General features: G+C 42.8%; 1 protein-coding gene and 1 long non-coding RNA gene across 3 annotated transcripts in view; one reads left to right on the plus strand and one right to left on the minus strand.

Moving 5' to 3' along the window:
• Positions 1 to 140: 140 nt before the first annotated feature.
• On the minus strand, positions 141 to 3,206 carry LOC114233022 (uncharacterized). The gene is made up of 2 exons (XR_008556238.1): positions 2,956 to 3,206; positions 141 to 1,520 (listed from the first exon to the last, which is right to left on the minus strand). It is a non-coding gene; the product is annotated as an uncharacterized LOC114233022 (long non-coding RNA).
• Positions 3,207 to 4,339: 1,133 nt separating this feature from the next.
• The window catches only part of FBXW7 (F-box and WD repeat domain containing 7), a 179,786-nt gene continuing 169,961 nt past the window's right edge, over positions 4,340 to 14,164 (plus strand). Inside the window, exon 1 of one of the 2 annotated variants that reach the window (XM_028151728.2) lies at positions 4,340 to 4,492. The gene's annotated coding sequence lies outside the window, so the exon portion shown is untranslated. The remainder of the gene's footprint in view (positions 4,493 to 14,164) is intronic. The other variant, XM_054717687.1, reaches the window with a different exon arrangement.

Here is a 14,164-nt window from a genome sequence, read left to right on the forward strand (position 1 = left end):
GCAATTGGCGCCAGCAAGAGCTTTATACGTATTGTGCATGTGTGAGTCAATATTTATCTTCACATTGCCAGTGCGTGTCATATGTACCACTGGTCGGTCTATGGTCATACGGTCAGGTCACTTAGCCTTTTATATATATATAGATCAGAAACAGCTTGGTGTTATTTATTCAAGTTTATGATATGCATATCCACTTCCAGGTATATACTATACAGAAACTGATATAGACATGATAGAATACATATGAAGAATGTTCACAGCAGCATTTATAACAGTTCCAAACTAGAAACAACCCAGATATCCATCAACAATAGAATGGCTAAGTAAATCATGGCACGTAATATTCAGCAATTAAAATGAACAAATTAAAGCTATATGAACAACCTGAACAACATATGGATTAAAAACAATGTTGAGCTAAAGTGGTAAGTACCAGTATAATAGATTACATATTAGGTTTTTCCATTTAATGAAGTTCAAAAGAAAGGACAAAACCAAATGATATACTGTTTAGGGATGCATGTTTGTGATAAAACAATAGAGAAAAGCAAGGAAATACTTATCACAGAAGATAGAAAAAAGGTTACCTCTGAAAAAGAGGGGATGAGTTGTGTTCAGGAAGGTCAACAGGGGGGATTCTGGGGTGCTGGCAATGTTCCATTTCTTGATCTGGTTGGTCACAGGAAGGTTTATTTTATAATTACTCATTATACTGAGTAACTGCTTTATGCATTTTAATGTATATTTCACAATAAAAATTTTAAAAGTAATTGAATGCTATAAATGGCATTTGTAAAAAGAAAATTTGCCAGATAATTAAGAAATCTTTAATAGTAAAAACCAATCATGTAGGCTAATAAAACACTGATTAATTCCCCATAAGAGCTTTCAAGTGTAAGAGAAAAATATCCCTTTGTCATATTTCAACATAGAAAGCAGATCTCTATCAGAAACAAATTGATGAACCAGGAAAACAACTGTTACCTAAAACTCCAAAGTTTTTTGAATTTTGAAAACTAGCTGTGTTCTCCTCTGGATTAATTAATAAAAAATAAAAGAACTAAAAAGTTGCAGACCAAGTTGGATATGTATGAACTTCCTCTTTTCCAGTCACCAGTTCCAGCTGTTTCCTCTGGTTATCCCGCTGGGTGGTGAGGTTTAGTGTAGCCGGTTCTTTTTATGTAGGTTGTAGGTGGTGGGTGGCGGAGGGCTCTCCGGGGTGCCATTCTGTCTTCAGCACTAAGGTTCTAAGATCAGGCTGCTGAAAAAGTCCATCTGGTACACACTTTCCTTGAGGTATACTTTACTAGGTTGCACTCTTTTTATTCAAAACCCACAGAACTGCCCTGGCTGATGTGGCTCAGTTGGTTGGAGCACTGTCCAGTACACCGGAAGGTGGCAGGTTCTATTCTGGTCAGGGCACCTACCTAGGTGGTGGGTTCATGGATGGTGTTGGATCCAGGGTCAGGGTCAGGGCGTGTATGGGAGGCGACCAATCGATGCTTCTCCCTCTCTTCTCTCTAAAACCAATGGGGAAAAAATACTATAAAAACCTCTCAGTACTAAAATCTGAGGTGCTCAGCTTCAAAAAATCCCCTAAATCTGTGCATTTTATTCCTTCAATTTCCATCAGGAAATCAGGAAGACAGGCAAAACCATAAAAGATTTGTTTTGTAGCCATGTGGGGTCATCACTTGATGGTCTGATTCTCTGTGAGTCTTACTTGGAAGGACATAAACAAGGCAGGTTATGAAAAGACAGTCAAATCCAGGGTAGCATAAGCAGGACAGTTCACCTGGCTCTTGGAATTTAGGCTCAAAGGCAGTTGGGCAGGTGCTACTTTGTCTCCTCTTGCTTCTGCAACACCCCTCCCTGGTCCCATTACTTTTTCTGCAGGATTTTAGTAACAACGAGCCTTGGGATTTATCCAGTTATAAGTTTCCTTGGTCTACTATTTCCATATGGTGGCAGCAGTAGCGCCAGAAACCCCAAGCTCCCCCAGCCTGCCTATAAAAACTTGCTCCTCATCCCCCTGAGGCAGAAAGCCTTAAAATATCCAGTACTGCCCCTTCCAGAGGAGGTAGGGCTGCCAGGGCCGAAGACAGAACTGTGGAATCTGCTTCCTTTCATCATTGCTGCTGCTTTTATCTCATCCTCACACTATTCACCAGGACAGGTTCAACCTGAGGACTCTGGTCTTTTCACTTACATTTTTTTTTTTTTTTCCTAGAGAACTACACTTTCAACTTCATGAGTTTTTTTTTTTTTTTTACTTGAATGTACTTTCCAGGATAACATCTGTATGAAAAGCTGCACAACAGTAATAGTATTTACTTTAGAGAGTAAATAGCCTTTGAAACGCAGGCTTGAGACACAGGCCACAATTTCTGGGTGACGGTCATGTCTACCGATTCACAACCAAGGCCAGTTCTCCCGAGCTTCAGACCACAAGCACGAGTGATTACTAGGAGTGAGGCACTATTCAATTCTCCCCCTGGAAAACTGTCACAACTCCTTCCACAATATCCGGGAGGATGACTCCTTTCTCTCGCCCGGGCAACGCGCCTCCTTTTTCACTAGAAAGACTCAGGCTTGTGACCCGGTACTCAAGCCGCACCCTTATTTCCTTTGGGGTGAGGGGTGGGGGGGGGGGGCAGAGGGGGAAGAAGGGATGCATTACACCTCTCATCTTTACAATGCTATGCAGTTAACAAAGCGCTAGCACTCCATCCACCCCTCTGAGCTCCGCGAGTGTTCGTTCATTCGTTCGTTCATTCATTCACTAAACATCCACACGGTCCGACTCCGCGTTCTCCGGCGCTGGGTCGCGCCCCGCACCGCGGAAAGGGTGGGGCGCTCGCTCCCGGGAACAGGTGCAGCGCGCGGATCAGGCAGTAGGACAACTTCTCGCTCAGTACAGCTTCTCAAAGGCCGGTTTGGGGCCCAAGGCCTCACCTTCAGGGGGTGCGCACCCGAGCGTGGCCGCGCGGCCCGGGCCTCCCTCCTCCTGGCTCCCAAAGGAGCAGTCACCACCTGCCCTGAAGGAAACCACTAAAGAGCAAAAGCCCGCTCCGCCGCCCTCGGGTCGGGGTGAGATCGGGCGGCCGCTCGGGCTCCACTCGGCTCCTCCCCTTCCTCTCTTCAGTTCTGACGCGACCGCAGAGGCCGCGGCGGCGGCGACGAGCCCAGCGGCCCGAGGCGCACCCACCCGCTCGCCAGTCCCGACTTCCTCTTCCTTCCGAGCGTCATCGGAGTGCGCCGGCGTCGCCGGGGCGGGGCGGCTGGGAAGGGGAACACAGGCTGGCGGAGGACGCCTCTCGCGGAGAGCGAAGGGAGGGGCGGAGAGCGGTTGCTAGGCGACTGACGTCATCGGCGCGCGCCGCTCCCCTCCCGCCCCTCTCTCTGGAGTGAGGCGAGAGCCCCGCACAGAGCGAGCGAGACTGCGAGCTGGGCTCCGGACGCCGCTGCCGCCGCCGCGAGCGTGAGACCTGCGAGCATCGGAGACCCCGCCCCCGTGCGCTGGCTGCCGCCGCGACCTCCGCCCTCACCTGGGCCAGCGGGAGCCGCGGCCACTGCTCCGCTCCCCCCTCACCTTCCCGGCCGGCAGCCGCGGCTGCACACGCCGGAGCCCGAGCCCGATCCGGAGCCGGCGGCCGGGAGGCAGGGAGGAGGCTACCTCGGGCCGGGGCCGGGCAGCAGCTTCCCGGTGAGAGGACGCCGAGGAGGGATCGGAGCTTCTGTCTGGTCCTGGGGCGCGGGCGAGGGACCCCCGAGGTGTAGGAAGGGGGTCCCAGCCGCAGCGACACATGCAGGAGCCGGGAGCGGGGGCGGCGCCGAGCGGAGCCGGCCGGGTCCCCGACCTCGCGGCCGCCGCGGCCACCCGCCCGGGGCCTTAGCATCTCGCCCCGGAGTGTATGATCCGGGGCCCCAGGTTCAGCAATCACCCCCGGCCGGGGGGCGGGGACCCCGATGTGAAGCGGCGGCCGGGGCGGCGGGGAGAGCAGGACCGGCGCTGCAGTCCTTCCCTTCCCTTCCACCTGCCCTTAACCCCCTCGGGGGTCTTCTCCCCGGGCCAGTCGCCGGCCCCCCGGCCCCGCGGCAGGACTCCGGGAGGAGTTCTTAGAGCCCCCTCCCCCGCCCCAGCCCCGAGGGCGGCGGGGCCGGGGGGACCCGGGGGGCCGGCCGCTCTCCGCCCAGAGGAAACTTTCTAAACACACAATCCGGAGCCTCCCTAACGTGACTGTCCCGGGAGAAGTGGCCGAGGACGGGCAGAAGGCAGCCTGAAGAGACCCAGGAAGAGGAAAAGAGATAAGTGGGGCCGAAGCCGCCTCTGCTCCCGCTGCGCGGAAGGGACCCGGGTGGCCGCCGGGCTGAGCGACACGAGCCCCGCTTCTCAGCGACGCGCGGGTCGGCGCCTTCCGCAGCCGCAGCCTCGGTCCCGAGGAGGAAGGGAGCCGGCCCACTGGCTCAGCGCACGGTCCTTCTCCAAAGTGTGAGTGGCCCCGGGAAAGGGATTGAGGGGTGGTGGGAAGTGGGCAGATGCCGGTGCAACCTCCTGGGGTTTTGCTGATGGTTTCCTGGAGCGTTGGGAGTGCATGGATGAGAGGGAGGTACCTTTATTCCACAAGGCAGGAGAAGGTATCAGGTAGCCACACGTTTAACCTTTTAGCTCCTTTCGGTGCAATACGGAAGCTTCCAGGCTTCTCCTAGAGGAGTTCTGTCTTTCTCCATTGGGGACACTTGCTCCCTTCTGGCCAGTAATTGACAAAAGGAAATCGAGGAAGCCGGAGCGTATGTGTACACAAAGGACATCTCTGTAATACACCTTTTCCTGGTACACCAGGTGTGAAAACCTGCACTGTAGTTTTTGTTTCCGGGCAACTCTTATTTGGGTTCTCAAGGGGGAATCTCTTACCCCATGAACCCCTGAAAGTAAAGTACCCCTCCCCCCCCTTTTTTTTTGCACTCTTGAAGAGATTTTCATTTCAGTACCTGTCCGTACAGGAGTTTTTACCTTCTCATTTCCTGGGTCCAATTCCTGTGTATCAGGAGGACACTGTAACAGATTTCGGTTACTCGGGAAATTGTGAGTTCTTATGAATCACAAGTTAATTAGGGGAGAGCATTCGGTACTTGAACCAGTTTTTAAAAGTTTTTATTCCTTACTCAAATGCTTTTTTGGGGGGCGAGAAGCATATGTCCTCCCTGTCAGCACTCTTTTATTTGGCAGAGTGACTTGAGACTTTGTTTATTTGAGCTTCTTTATTTTTCTATCTAATGAGAAAATTTGATATTTAATATTTTGAAGGATGATTTTTTCCCTTCCATTATTTTAGAGGTGAAGTCTATAAAATCTTTGACCTGTATTTTAGGTATCTTCCCAGAGTTCTAAACTAAGGTGCAGGAAAGTAGTTTATACAGACCTGAAGGCTTAAGCATGGGATAGAATTTTATATAATAACATAGTGAGTACTATACCGATTTATGGTCCCTGCAGACAACTGCGTGGTCTTGCTCTCTCTCAAGCCCCTGCTGAGAGACGCTTTGTGGGAATGAATGTAAGTCTGAGGTTAGCTATGGTAACTTCTCCATTCAGGATCTTGATTAAATTTGATACTTTCTCAAACAATGTTTCCATTCTATACTTTTTGTCTTTTGAAATAATGAGTTCTACAAGTTTATTAGCGCCTAAATTATGTAACAATTCATTCATTTCTCCCAAACCTTTTTTCTTTAATGTTCCAGGACACATGCAGAGTTTGTGTTGTGAGAAATGCTATAATAAGCTGGAGTTTTCTTTTTCTGGTTTTCCAGCTTTTGATTGTTTCTCTTTACCATTATCTTTCCTGCCTCTTTGCATATCTTAAACTAATTTCTTCAATTCCTTTGATTATTTTGCTTTCCTCTGGAACTTCTCCACCTGTTTTGTTTTTCTTTATATGCCTTGTTCTTGTTATTTTTTAATGAGAAACCTTAAATTCTATTTTACTTTTATTATTTTATTTTTACCTGAGGATATTTTTCCATTGATTTTTAGGGATAATGGAAGAGAGAGGGAAAGACAGAGAGAAATATTGATGTGCGAGGAACACATCGGTTGGTTGCCTCCTGCACCAGTCCCGACCAGGGCCTGGGCCAAGGAGGAACCTGCAACTGAGGTACATAACCTTGACCGGAATCTAACCCTGGACCCTTTGGTCCACTCTATCCACTGAGCCAAACTGGCTTGGGCTCTATCGATTTTAAATGGGTACTGACATGAGTAGTGGATATAATGTTAGATGTAAAATCCAGAAACAAATGTCTCTGGTTCTGTTATCTTATTTTGTGACCTTGAGGAATTCACATATCCCATGTTTTACAGAAGGAAGAAAAGCATAATCTTTCATAGGGAGGAAAGGAGGACAAACCAACAAACTATAGTTTAAGTATAGATTGTACTCCATCAAAGTTGTTTAGCTACCTTAAGACTTTTTATTGCTTGACTATGGTATTGTTTTATTGCATATTTGGGTATCAAAGAAACAAAGTATTTGGGATCCCTACCTTTGAGATGCTTTTATTTATAGATGGCAAAGGCAATGAATCACAAATTACACAAAACTGTAGGAAAGTGAGAATGGACCACTATTTATCTACTACTACCATATGTCAGTTACTGTGTTTGGTACCTCATAGATATAAATGTGTTTGTACATTTTTCATTAGGGAAATGATAGTGTTGAACTATGGAGGACTAATTGGAATGTCTGAACCAAATCTTCGAAGGTATTTTTTTGGGAAGAAAAGTTTTTCAGACTTTTAGAATTGGAGGGTGTGAGGGACAAATGTAATTAGAAATTTAGATTGATAGGAATACAGAGGTAAGTTCTTGAATAGGCTTAGGATCAATCTGTGTTGAATATGCTTAGGATCAATACATGTTTACGGATCAAAGAAGCAATTGAGAACAATGTTCCTGAGACAGTTTTTGATGAGCAGAAACTGTATTTTAGGCCAAGAGGCATTATATCTTTTTCTAGGGAACCAACGTTTTTACACTATGGTCACTGAAGAGCTGTACAGATGGAGGAGTGAAAAAGAAGGCTCTTCCAGTATTTTAGTATGGTGCTAATGAGCGGTTTCTTGTAAAACATAATTCAGAAATGGGGCATTGTATTTTTTTTTTTTTTTTTTTGGACCTTAAATTTCAGGGTAAACAAACATTGGATACTAATGCATGCTCAAGACAATAAAATAATGAGTGATATGCTGAAAATGTAGAGCTGGGAGTCATTTTCATAGTATTAAGGTTTCTTGAGAGTGCAGATGGAGAATGAAAAATGGGTATCTTTACTTGGGGTGGAGGGGAGAAAAATCATTAAAGTTAGCAAAGATATAGTAGCAACAGTGAATGGATGAACTCTCCTTAAAATAAATGTTTTAAAAGTGAATAAGAGTTGAAGTTGAAAGAGAGAAACAGCCTTTAAATATGGCCAGTAGTTAGTCTTATGATTCTGTATTTTTGAAATAGCTATAACAAACTTGTAGAGTATATATAAGTCCCCTGAGGTTAAGTTGAAAGAATATATAGGATTTCACTGTTAAGGAACTTACACCTAAAAGGACAGATTTCTTTCACCATATTCATGTTTTTAAAGTTTGTCCAGCATCATTATCCTAAATTTGGCCTCTAACTTGACAAAGTGGGGCTAAAAATAGCTGGCAGAGAACGCTGCTTCCCCTGCTTGAGGTTGGTGTGTGTCTTTGTGTCCTGTACAATGGAGGGGATATCCCTGTGCTGGCACAGAAGTGCTGAAATTCTTTTTTGGAAAACCCTTTTATTAAAAAAGAAACACAAAACAATTTAGCATTTAAAAAACCCAGACATCTTTGAAGTATGAGAAACTGAAAGACTGTCCTTTTATTTTTTCTTCCTGTGGGGAAACCTGCAGCTACTGTGGCTAGCTTTTAGTGTTGACTAGAATAAGGATTAAGGATTGTGAGGCAGGGAATACATATATCCCCACTTTTGCATTGCTGAGTTTGAAATTTCCACCTTCCTAGTAGCTTCTTAAGAGTGATCATTGAAATGGCAGAACTCTCTGGGGAAGAGATATTTGGACAAGAAGTTTAAATCTAGGGTGATTCTAGGATGAGGGTATAGGGACTGGAATGTATGCCACATGGATGCCTGCTCTCTTCACCCCTACTTTCCACAACATTTTTTTACGCAGGTAAAACCATGTTTTGATGAACGTAAAGGGCAGCTGTACATGATTTACTAGTACAGACAGAGGGAAAGGTGGGACTCTGGTTGTTGGGAGTCATAACGTCATGTGCTGTGCTTTGGGATTGATATGGGAAGGTTAAAGAGCCTTGAGGGTGTGCATTGTGTGTTTTAGCACCAGATGACTGACTGCAAAGCCCACACCTAGGCTAGCAGCAGCCCAATTCATGTACTTTGGAGGTGGTTCTGGGAAAAGTCTTATGTTTCCTCTGCTATCTCATTGTGTAGAGGAGGAGCTGACAAATTTTTCTTTGTCAAGTGTTAGTAAATATTTTAGATTTTATGGACCACATGGTTCCTGTCTTAGTGATTCGATTCTGCTCTTGTAGTGTGAAAGCAGCCAAAGACAATATGTAAGTGAATGAGTGGGGCTGTGTTCCAGTAAAACCTTATACATAAAATCAGGAGGTAGGTTGGATTGGGCATGTAGTTTATGGACCCCTGATGTAGGCATCTGCCAGGTCCACCAACAATACAGTATGAGCTTCATCCATTATGAATCTGATGTACAGCTATTTTAGGTGGTTTGTTTTCTAAATGAGATGTGTTCCTCAAGGGTTGTCTTAATATGATTCTGAATAAAGCATAGAATCTACTGTACAAGATAGTGATGAAAACTATGGATTAAGGAGCAGTGGCAATGCCATCTGTAAAGGGATGCAACAAAAAATAGGAAGTACTTGTGTTTCTTATAAATAGACTAGAGGCCCTGGTGAATGAATTCGTGCAACAGTGGGGTCCCTCAGCCTGGCCTGTGGGATTGGGCCGAAACTGGCTCTCCGACATCCCCCGAGGGGTCCCAGATTGCGAGAGGGCGCAGGCCAGGCTGAGGGACCCTACCGGTGCACGATCAGGGCCGGGGAGGGACGTGGGAGGTTGGCCAGCCAGGAAGGGACCGCGGGAGGGCTCCAGGGCATGTCCAGGCTGTCTCACTCAGTCCCTATCAGCCAGACCCCAGCAGGAAGCTAACCTACCAGTCGGAGCGTCTGCCCCCTTGTGGTCAGTGCACGTCATAGTGACTGGTTGACCAGTTGACTGTCTGCTCCTGGTGGCCAGTGCACATCATAGCGACTGGTTGACCTGTCGACTGTCTGCCTGCTGGTTGTCAGAGCACGTCATAGTGAGTGGTTGAGTGGCCTTAGCATATCATTAGCATATTACGCTTTGATTGGTTGAATGGATGACCGGACGACCAGACACTTAGCATATTAGGCTTTTATTATATAGGATACCATAGTTGGCATATAGTGATATACTGGCTATGTATCCAGGTCAAAAGTTGAAGGGACTTATGGATATAATTTTGAGAGGCTGTGAAAATAAATTATGAAGCATTTACTTTAGATATAAAATTACAAGTGTTTATAGTTGGCTTGAATCAGATGAAAGTATTAGTCAAATTATAAGAACATTAAAGTGTGAGACTTGTCTCTTTAAAGTCTTAATCTCTTGTAGTGACCAATTCAGTGTATACAATTATTGGCTCCCACAATTTTTGTTTTGTTAATTCCAAGTAGTATATCTTAACACATCATTTAAATTATGTAAAAGTATACTTTAAAAACCTTTGCTGTATCCTTAAGAGTAAATGTGTCCTATGGGTTGATTTCGTAGGTTAGTCTGTCTCAAATGTGTTGTTTAGAAAGGACAATTCATTCTGTGTAATTTTACATTGTAGCTAACATGAAAACATTAGTTTCACACATCAACAAATACCTGCGTTGGATGATGGTATATTTTTGTTTTGATTTCATAAATCTTATTCATCTCAGGATTCTCCTGTTTATGTCAGAGAACGGTGTTACTCTTGCAGTAGTGATCAGTTTTTAGTTAGTTTCAAACCTACTTTTATTTTATGTGCACATGTAATTGGTACTTTAGTCCCTCTTCCTTAAAAGGAGTTTATATAATCTGACATTTTAGTATACCATTTAGAGGGTCACTGTAAAATTGCTTTCTGTTTATTAGGAGAGGAGTCTTTCCTTAATTTTTTAAAAAAATCTTCAATTAAATTTTTACCTTTCAAGTAATTTTATCATTTTCTCAAGCTTAAGAATGGGTGCAATTTAAGAGATGCCAGGTGTTCATCTCATATCTGCAAATATTCTGAATAGAAATATTCTATATTGTGACACTTTCTGTGGACAAGGGAAAAGAGTGGTGTATTATTTTTAAGTGTAGCTGAATTGTCATTGCAAACAGATGACTAAAGGTACTTTCAAACTATGAACTCTTGCTGTTAAACCTTTTTTTTGCACTATATTTCAAAATTTTGAGTAACACTTGATTTCTCTAAAACAGCAAGCTAATACAAGCAAGTATGAGAGCCTACGTTTGTGTTGTAGCTGCAATGCAGGAAGCGGAAAGATAATAAACAAGAATGCACAAGAGGCCTTATTGCTTGAGTATCTTATCTTTTTTTTCTTTTCCCCCATCATCTAAGGGATAGCTTGTGGATCAGTCAAGTATTATGCTGTTTCTGTTGCTATGCTGTGTCTCTTCTGCCCTTTCTTTCCAGCTGAAAGATAGCTACTGGAAACCTGAGTGGATTTAGGAAGGAGGTAGCATTGTGAGTGTGTCTCTGTGTGCATGTACCTAGTGTATTGTGCCACATGCTCCTTTCTGCATGATTGCTTCGGAATTTAGGAAATATTAAAACATAGTGCAAAATATTTTTAATGTTACTTAGCCTTTCCTCTGAGAGGCTCACCATTGGATTCAAGATACTGTGTTTTCTTTTGGTTTATTCATCATACAGCATCATGAATGAACCCATCAATATACAGACGGTCTCTGACTTACGATGGTTTGTCTTAGACTTTTCAGCTTTATGGTGGTGTGAAAACGATATATTGATAGTGGTCAGTTTTCGAATTTTGAATTTTGATATATTTCCGGGCTAGCAATAAGTCGGGTATGATATTCTCTTATGGTGCTGGACAGCAGCAGCCAGGATGATTTTTGCCACACTGTAGGCTAATGTTAAGTGCTCTGAGCATGTTTAAGGCAGGCTAGGCTAAGATACAATGTTTGGTAGGTTATGTGTAGTAAATGAGTTTTCGACTTATGATGGGTTTATTGGGACATAACCCCACCATTAGTCAAGGAGCATCTGTATATTAGTGCCAAATGTCAAGTCTGATGGCAAATTGCTGGTTTGATTTTGGAAGAATGTATTTATCTTAGACTTTTAGCATGGTATGTTTTTTAGGGCAGTGTAAGGGGCAATAAATAATAGACATTTGCATGACATTCTCTAGATCTAAAAGGAGTTGCTTCACTAATAATAATAATAATTTATAACTATCTAATGGTTGAAAATATTGTGCATACCTAGGAACCAGCAACATGTTGCTAGTTCATTTCTCATTTACCTAATAAAATATAGTCATACTATGAAGGCAGAAGACTCATTTGTTAGGCAGTTCATTTCTTTGCTTCGTGGCTTTGGACAAGCTATTTATCCTAATATTAGCTTTATCACCTGTTGATGGGGGGAAACTGTGTCCTTCACAGAGTTGTTAGGATTAAATGAGATGATATAAAACATATGCAAAGCTCTTAGTCCAGTGCCTGGCATATAGCAATGTGACTGATCACTGTAAACTTGTTAAGTTAAAGATCTTTTAAGTGTGACATAGACAGAAGGCTAAAGTCAGGTTTTATGTTGCCCAACATTTAAATTCATCTCTTGAGTTTGACAAATAATACTGAATAATTCTGCAGTGTTTTCAAACACATCTGAATCAGTGTCTGTATGATTCATTAACATTAATTAAAAAAAATAAGATCAGAGACATGGCAGAACTCCTGATTTGAACACAGCAGGAATTAGAATTCATTTCCAAAGACCTCAATAGTGTTTAGATCAGAAAGGACTTTTAAAAATAATTTGTTGCATATCTCTGAAAGTGGCTGTTGTTTAAATTGTCAATTTATAAATGTCAGTTATCAAGTGTCTTAACTGTCCATCTCCTTAACTGTTGGGAATAAAAAGCTTTAAAGAAATTATGGAGAAGTTTAATAGGTTTTATCTCTATTATTACATCTCATCTCAAATTAATATTGAAGGAATTTTATTTAGATGATTCTATTTTAAGTAAATTTTAGTTTCCTCCTTTTTCTAAAATGATTACAGAGGTAGTGTTAGTGGTGTTATTGTTTTATATTCCCTTTCATGCTTAGTACTTTTTAATTACAAGATTAGTTTCAGAAGTAACATTTCTTCAAGCTTGGTGTAAACAGTGTTTTATTGGTCAATGAAAGAAATAAATGCTTCTGGGTCGTTTTTGTATTTGGAAAGTATTTCTATTTTGAGAACCATTTGGCTATGCCTTCATAGTCTGTTTATTTAATAGAACTGTGTATTTAAGATATGTGTATGAAAAAAATCCAAAGGCAGAAAGGCAAGATTGAGATATATTTCTTGGCACTGATTTTCTTGCCAGCTTTTGTCCTCATTCTCTAACTTCTTCTTTTAAGGCAAGTTTGCTTTAGATTTTGGTGTAAATAGAGAAATTAGATTGGTTTAAATATTAGTGGGTCTTTGGTTAAGTCGTTAATTTAATTAAATATTCTAGTTTTTAAAAATTCAGTATTTTTCTTTGTTGGTAGCGATTGGAGTTATGCTTCTTTCCATTTTAGAGATTTTTAAAAAAGTATTTTATAATGAACTAGAAGCCCGGTGCATGAAATTTGTGCACTTGGAGGGGGCCGTCCCTCAGCCCGGCCTGCATCCTCTCACAGTCTGGGAGCCCTTGGGGGATGTACGAATGACAGCTTAGGCCCACTCCCCTGGTGGTCAGTGCACATCATAGCGACTGGTCGACTGGTTTACTGTCTTCTCCCTGGTGGTCAGTGCATGTCATAGCAAGCAGTTGAGCTGCCTTAGCATATCATTAGCATATTATGCTTTGATTGGTTGAATGGCCAACCAGATGACTGGACACTTAGCATATTAGGCTTTTATTATATAGGATAGGTTACTGGATAGATGGGAGAAGAGCATAGTTTCTCTAGTGAGTTCAATTTCTTCCTGCTTATTGTTATGTAGGCAATAATACCAGAAGGTTAGATAACTATGTGGGTCATTAGTTTTCTTTTGCATGATTGGTGGTTCTAAATTGACTACTGTGAATTTGGTAATAGAAACTTTGGAATGCTGCTATAATGAATGGGGAACCATTTTTCTATTGAGTATTACACAAATAGAATTTTTTCATTAGAAAAATATTCAAATTTTAACTTACTAGATTAGAAATTTAGAGCAGGAAACACAAAATTTCTGATTTTTTTGTACAGGCTATTTAGTAGGAGAGATGGATGTACAGAGGAGGGGAGAGACACACAGCAAAGGACGGAGGGAAGAGGCAAATACTAGGGGAGAGTGGTTCAGGAAGTTTTGAGGTCAGTCTAACTTAGTCAGAGGTCACACCCTGTTATTGCTTTGGGTTGTGGATGTGGGGTGTTGCCACTTGTTATCATCTACCACCTTTTGAAATGTTGATTAAATGATTGGCTTTAGTTCTTAGCTTTTCAACATCTGGATTCTTTAAACCCGTGGTTGGCAAACTGCGGCTCGCCAGCCACATGCGGCTCTTTGGCCCCCTTGAGTGTGGCTCTTCCACAAAATACCACGCCTGGGCAAGTCTATTTTGAAGAAGTGGCGTAGGAAGAAGTTTAAGTTTTAAAAATTTGGCTCTCAAAAGAAATTTCAGTAGTTGTACTGTTGATATTTAGCTCTGTTGACTAATGAGTTTGCTGACCACTGCTTTAAACCAATTTTAATCTGTATGGGATAGACATTGTGTGGGAAAATTTCCAAAATACCTGCTAGGAGAAGGGACCCACAAAGGGTTTTTAACTACATTGGAGTTTCTTGTCTCCTCATTGGTC

Source organism: Eptesicus fuscus, chromosome 6 (assembly GCF_027574615.1).
Source record: "Eptesicus fuscus isolate TK198812 chromosome 6, DD_ASM_mEF_20220401, whole genome shotgun sequence".
Classification (NCBI taxonomy): domain Eukaryota; kingdom Metazoa; phylum Chordata; class Mammalia; order Chiroptera; family Vespertilionidae; genus Eptesicus; species Eptesicus fuscus.